We start from the raw sequence: 6,906 nt of genomic DNA on the forward strand, positions 1-6,906 counted from the left end.
TGTAGTACATTATAATTTGTGTACAAATTTAAAGCATAATTGATAATTAGCCTATAAAAGGGTGAGCAAAAGTTTCGGGTACCCGGAATTGGAACCGGAATCGGAATCGATTACGAACTGGCGGGTCCAAAACCGAAATTGGAACCACCGGGTGGTGGTTCCAATTCCGGGTAATAAATTAAGCAATCGGTTCCAATTCCAATTATCGATATTTTGGACCCGGAATCGGTTGGGTACCCGGTTACCCAACATATGTTACACTAAATAAGTTTTTAAAAATAAAATTATATTAAATGTATCTAGTTAGTAAAATAAAAAAATATTTTTAATACCTAACATAAATAAAATAGCTTAGTGCATATAATAAATACAAGTGTTAAACGTTAAAAATGAAAATAGACTAAAATAAATATTACAATTTATATTATATTTACCAATTATATACATAAGTAGGTACTCGCAACCAGAACCGGTACCTGGTGGTTCCAATTCCAGGACCTAAATTTTAGAACCCGGTTGAACCAATTCCAATTCCGGTTCCAAATTTTAGGACCCAGTCTGTAACACCCCAATAATTTTCTCTTTACAAAAACCTGTAAAATCCTGTATTAACCTGCATAACCTGTAATAACCTTTATAACCTGTAATAACATGTGAAAGAATTATTGGAGTGTTACCGCCACGTGTTCAAACGTTAAGGCTAGTTTCAGAAATCAGCAGCAGAAAACTGACTTAGTTTTTTTTATTTTAAAAAGAAAAGGATATAAGTTTTGAAACTAAAAACCAAAATCAGGCTTTAGATTTACAAGTTGGAACCATAAAGGCCCTTATTCAAAATCCATATAAAATAGGAAGTAAGTAAAATTATAGTCAAATAAACTCAGTCTATGAAGTGAAATAAGCTAAGTAATTAACCAACGCTCCACTCAAATCCCATCACCCTGATGCAAGACAGTTTATGCAAAAACCTGTGATGAATCTGCTCCCCAATATTACAAGTGTAATAATTGGATCATTACAAGGTCATTGAAGGCGAAGGCCATGACCAAAGAAAACACACAAAAGCACGCAATCAGCAACGCTGAGTACATACAAGTTACGAAATATAGTAAAGAGTTCTAGCATGATACTAACAAGCATTCCATACACTCACAATATTATCATTGACTCGAACACATGACTCCATAGTTACTCATTACTAAGTTTTTATTTAAATAGCATTGATCACTTCATTAATTGATTAGATTAAGCAATAGACCGGGTTGTCCCCCTGTGCTCCATTCCGGAACATTAAATAAGAAAACCCTATGCCTCTTTCAGAAGACATTAATAAACATCCAATGGCAGACAGGCGCGACTCCGTGGCCATAGCTAGTATGAGATCTCATCTAACTCATTATAATTTTAAAAGAATTTAAAACAAGAGACTCGTAGATCAGACGGCCTCTGAAAAGTGCACGGCTAATACCCCGTGAACCCCAACCCCTGTTTGTCATTACTCTAGATGTGCACAAATCCAGAGTTTTATTGCTCATCCTTCTTGCACTTTACGTGATTTACCAGTTTAAATTTGGTGATGACTCATATGCAAACAATACAACCAATCATACATCAACTATTTTAAAACCATTCAAGTTTCCAATTCAATTCTTAATTTACCAGTGACAAACAACATTTATTATTGAATCCTTTAACTACCTCGGTGTATAAACACCTTAAATGCATAAGGCACCTCATATCCACAATTTTGTTTTATAAGACTTTAACTCTACCTTTACTCATTCCATTTCAATATAAATGAACAAGTAACCAAAATTATTCATTCCATATGTATACTTGTAGCTTTGCTTCTAAGCTCACTCTGCAAATTATTGCATAAATAATGCTCATAAGGAAAATCAATGCAAATTTTCTCATACATAAATTAAACCAATCATCACATTTATCATCAATCAACTCATTACCAAACAATTTCAACCAATCCACAAGTTCCCTAGCATGATTCTAGGTTTTTCCAAGTCCCTAAACATGCTCCTAAAATCAAGGTTTCTCGTATTCTTATACGTACCCTGAGTACACAAATTGGTTGGCCACTTTAAGGCTAGAAGTCACCTTCTACGAAGTCCCTTCCTAAACAAAACAACCATAGTTCAATTAATACTCAAGCAATATATTTTACAGCAATACCAAACTATTTTAAAATCCTTTAAACCATTGAAATGATGCTCTTAAATTATTCCCAATAGCCAAAGTTAATAATTTAGTACTTCAACTATGGGTTTATATGCTACAAATCATAAAAATATGGCTTATAGGAAAAATTTCAGCAACTTTAAAGTGGTGTTATAAATCTGAAAATTCGTTTGAAGCTTGTAAAACAATCCCATAAACATTACGTTAGTATGTTGAGAACTTGAAAATCCGTCATAAAACCATGATTTAAAGCTATTTAAAGTTAAGGTTAAAATCTGAAATTTAGTTTATAATCAAGATAATTGAATTTAAACATAATTTTACACATACTACAATTAGATAATTCAATCTTCACGTTCTAAACCCACAAATCATGAAAAATCAACATTTAAAACCCAAAATCAGCTTTTCTGAAAATCTAAAAATTACATATAATCATCGAAAATTAAAGGTAGAACCATATTTAAATACAAAGTAATTAGTTAAATCAATTATTCATGGTTTAATCCCAAAACATTGCGAAAATCACGATTTTTGAACCCTAATTTCGTAGCTAATAAAATCTGATATTAATCATGTACTTAGTATATCATAAACTCAACAAATTCGCAACATAACTCAATAAATTTGCAATATTCATCATGTATATGCATAATCAAATCAATAATTCATATGAAGGTTAAATCTTTAAAGAAATTAAACAAGAAAAGAGGAAGATAGAAGAAAAGGGAAATGAAAGGAAACCGGCTGGTGGTTCGAGCAGCAGCGACGGGTCGCTGGCGGCAGCAGCAGTGCGGCGGCGACACCAGCAGCGTAGGCGACAGCAGCAACGAAGGGGCAGCAGCGAATTTTTATTTTTTTTTATTTTTTGTGAGTGTCGTGAATTGTGGATGGGGAAAGGAGGAAGCAGTAGAGGAGTAATAAGGAGAGGGCAGTAGGAGGGTTTTAGGAGAAGTTTACTTAATTAGAAATGAGGGTTTGGGAGGTTTGGGCTTCTTTTATTTTTTGTAGAATTGGAATGGTAATCATAGCCCAAAGTGAGTAAAATGCTATTAAAGTATAAGTTATTGTTTTTGTTTTTTTTTTTTTTTTTTGAAATCTTCCCAAAGTATTTTTGTATAATTATAAAATTATTAAAATAATCGTATACATAAAAATATATATAATTATTATTTACTAAGAAAATATGGGGGATTACACAGTCCCATCCAATTCTGAGTCCGGAACCTAAAATTTTGACTGGGTACCCGGTAAAAGCCTCACCCCTAAGCCTATATAGTTAAATAATAATATTTTTTTTCTAAGAGGTTAAGTGTTCAAGCCTTCTCATCCATGATAAGGAGTTGAACGGGTGATGTGGCATAATGAGGAGTGAATTGTGTGACATGGCGTAATGAGTGGTCTATGTGGCATATAGACTTTCTTAGGAACACTTTTTGATATATTATATTTTTGGGCCAAGGCGATGCCCCGGGATTGTTACATGTATTATAATAATTGTGAATGATATTCATGATTAAAATTGCGTATTAAAATAATTGCGCTGTATAATTTTATGATTCAATAATAATTTTATCGAATTTTTGTATATTATGCTGTTATATAATAATTTTATTTTTGCTATAAATGACACATATCTAGACATAGCTCGACAGTTATGTTCCTACTAATTTAACCTTAAAATCAAGAGTTCGAATCTTATATGAATCACATTTCTAAATTTTTTAATGTGTAATGACATGGAATAATAGCCATTGAAAAGTTGAGAGAGTGCCACATGGCATGTGAACTTGATTCGAAACGTCTTTTAGTATATAGTATATATAGTTTTTTTTTTGAGATAGATATATTATTATTATTATTATTATTATTATTATTATTATTATTATTATTATTATTATTATTATTATTATTATTATTATTATTATTATTATTATTCCCTTCGTCCTCTAATACAAAGTCTTATTTCCTTTTTGGATAAACCAAAATACAGTGTCTCTTTCTATTTAAAGGTTGTATATTTTGGCATTATTACCCTCTTTTTAATGAGTTGTTATCTTTTTTTCCTTTACTTTTTTGTACTTTTAACATCAATTTCCAACACTTTCTCTCTCTATTTTTTCAATTATTCTCAACTACTTTTTTTTTTCTTTCTATCTCTCTCTAACCCCACATGCACGTATGTACTTTTAATAAAGAATTTACAACTTTCCTAATTCCCACGCAAAAATCAAAAGAGGCTTTGTATTAGGGGAAGGAAGGACCTAAAAATAATTAGTGGGAAGCCGAGATACAATGTGGGTCCCCCATTCCTCTATCTATAGCAAAGTCTATTCTAGTGAAAATATGAGCAGTAGCACGTGCCCCAATGTCCTGAGTCGTCAAGAACTTTTGAACCCGATTCAGCAATGCAACAGTCTCCTTCTCTAATTCTCCAACTTATTATTATTATTATTATTATTATTATTATTATTATTATTATTATTATTATTATTATAAAAAACAAAACGTACAGAGTCAATCAATTTACAAGAAATTGGTAGGGAGCCGAGATACAATCTGGGCCCCCACCCCTCTAGCTATAGCGAACCCGATCTTGCTGAAGATGTGAGCAGCTGCACGAGCACCAATATCCTGAGTCTTAGCGAACGCCTGAACCCGCTTCAGCAATACAATAGCATCCTTCTCTAATTCCCCCAACGAAGAAAAGGAGAAAGGAATAAAACCATAGCCAATAGCCCTGCAACGCGCCCCATACTTGTCCCGCTTCCGCTTCCGCTGAGCCGCCACCGACACAACACGACCAGGAACGAAGTCAGACAACCCCGATTGTGTCAAAGGTGAAGACCCCGTCAAATCAACACATACATCAAGGCCTCTATCCCAGGAATAAAGCAGCACATCTACAGGTCGTAGAGCCCCGCCGTTTCCTCCAATCAACCCAATGTTAACCTCCTTTCGAGCAGAGATTCCAGACCGAATACAAATATCAACAAGGGTGTCACGAACAACATTGTGCCGATGTTTAATACCCACCATCTCAGCACAAGACACATTCATAGTCTGACCCAAACCCGATATCGGGACCGTCCGCAACCAGGCCGAAGAGAGATCCCCCTGTTGGGACTTCCATAAGGCTACCTGACGCGGAGTTAAGGAGAAAGTGGAATCCGCAGATGCACTGACCTTCGTGAAATATATATCTGCCAACTTTTTCATGAGTTTGGGGGCAGCGATCTCCCTAGGGTTACTCAAAAGGTCGGTCTCCGCAGCGCTGTTAAAAAGACTAAGAGCACCATCGAAGGCCGGTCCCGGACCAACAATACCAGAATGGAGAAGAAGCGTCTCTTATATATATGATTATCTATGGTTATTATGTTCGTTCAACTTACCTGATATGATTTTATATGAAATTTATTTATATAATCTAAACTTTTTCAGTTTATGTCATATGATCTTATCTAGATCTGGCAATTTTAACTCAGACCCGATGATCCGACCCATAACCCGAAATTGACCCAAAAATGACCCGACTCGACCCATACCCGACCCGAAAATGGAGTTGACTCGATCCCGACCTGACACCCAAACTGACCTGACCCAAAGTGTTTGACCCGAACATACTCGATACCCGAAATTGACCCGAACAAACCCGATACCAAAAAAGTCCCGAATTAAAATTACTTTATAATTGAACTTAAACTGTCTTGTACCAAAAATAACTCAATTGTTCATCTTCAACCGTAGCTAAGCTTATAAACTGAATTGATAGTTTTTATTATAACAATAACAAATAAAATATATACTCCGTATAAAATTATTGATTTGAGCTTGATTCACATATGTAACAACCCGAAGACCAGATTTTAACCTAACCCGAATATACTTGACCCGAAATTGACTCGACCCGAACATACCCGACCCAAAATTGACCCGACCCTAACTCAACCCGATACCTGACCCAAAGTTGACCCGAAACTCAAATCGACCCGGCCCGACCCATACCCGACCTGAATGTTAGCTGACCTGAAATGACCCGACCCGAAAGTGACTCGACCCAGAATCGACCTGAATGACCCATTTGCCAGGTCTAATCTTATCCGATTTGGATTTTTTTGGTGTTTATTTTTTTGTTTTTATATTTTATTTTTTATTTGATATGGGATTATACAATAAATAATTATTATTGCATTTGATTTTCTTAGATGGAGTTTCTAAATTTACCACCATTTGAAAGTAAGTGTTGAAATTTGAATTCTAAGATCAAAGTTTTAAGTTTGAATATTAGAACTGTTTTTTGATCAATTCTAATTGGGCTGAGTAGTTTTGGATAGGTTTCGACTTACGATACTTGACCATCTTGACCCAAAGTATTTGGTTTCTCATAAGGAGTATTTTTTTTGACACACATAATATTTAATATTTTGAGCTTTGTGTTCATGACCAAATTTTATCGAAATAGTATTGAATTATTGATGCCGGGTCGAAATTTCCCATGTATAGCTTTTATTGTAATTAATGTTTCACAAATGCACAAGAATTATTTTTTATATTGTTAGATTTTTTGCGGTCAATGTATGTCTGTTATTTTAGATCGATGGAAATATTTTCAAATATTGTCCATTATTCAACTACTAGTATTATACTATTATTACACCAATAAAACTAAATTTTAGTCAGTAGTTTAGTAATTATTACTAGTTTACTACAGTA

At 34.1% G+C, this 6,906-nt stretch overlaps 1 long non-coding RNA gene across 1 annotated transcript; it reads right to left on the minus strand.

Moving 5' to 3' along the window:
* Positions 1-713: 713 nt before the first annotated feature.
* Positions 714-3,332, minus strand: LOC110719293. Its single transcript, XR_002511059.1, has 3 exons — positions 2,938-3,332; positions 2,069-2,130; positions 714-979 (listed from the first exon to the last, which is right to left on the minus strand). It is a non-coding gene; the product is annotated as an uncharacterized LOC110719293 (long non-coding RNA).
* Between the last annotated feature and the right edge of the window lie 3,574 nt (positions 3,333-6,906).

Source organism: Chenopodium quinoa, unplaced genomic scaffold, assembly GCF_001683475.1.
Source record: "Chenopodium quinoa cultivar QQ74 unplaced genomic scaffold, ASM168347v1, whole genome shotgun sequence".
Lineage (NCBI taxonomy): Eukaryota > Viridiplantae > Streptophyta > Magnoliopsida > Caryophyllales > Amaranthaceae > Chenopodium > Chenopodium quinoa.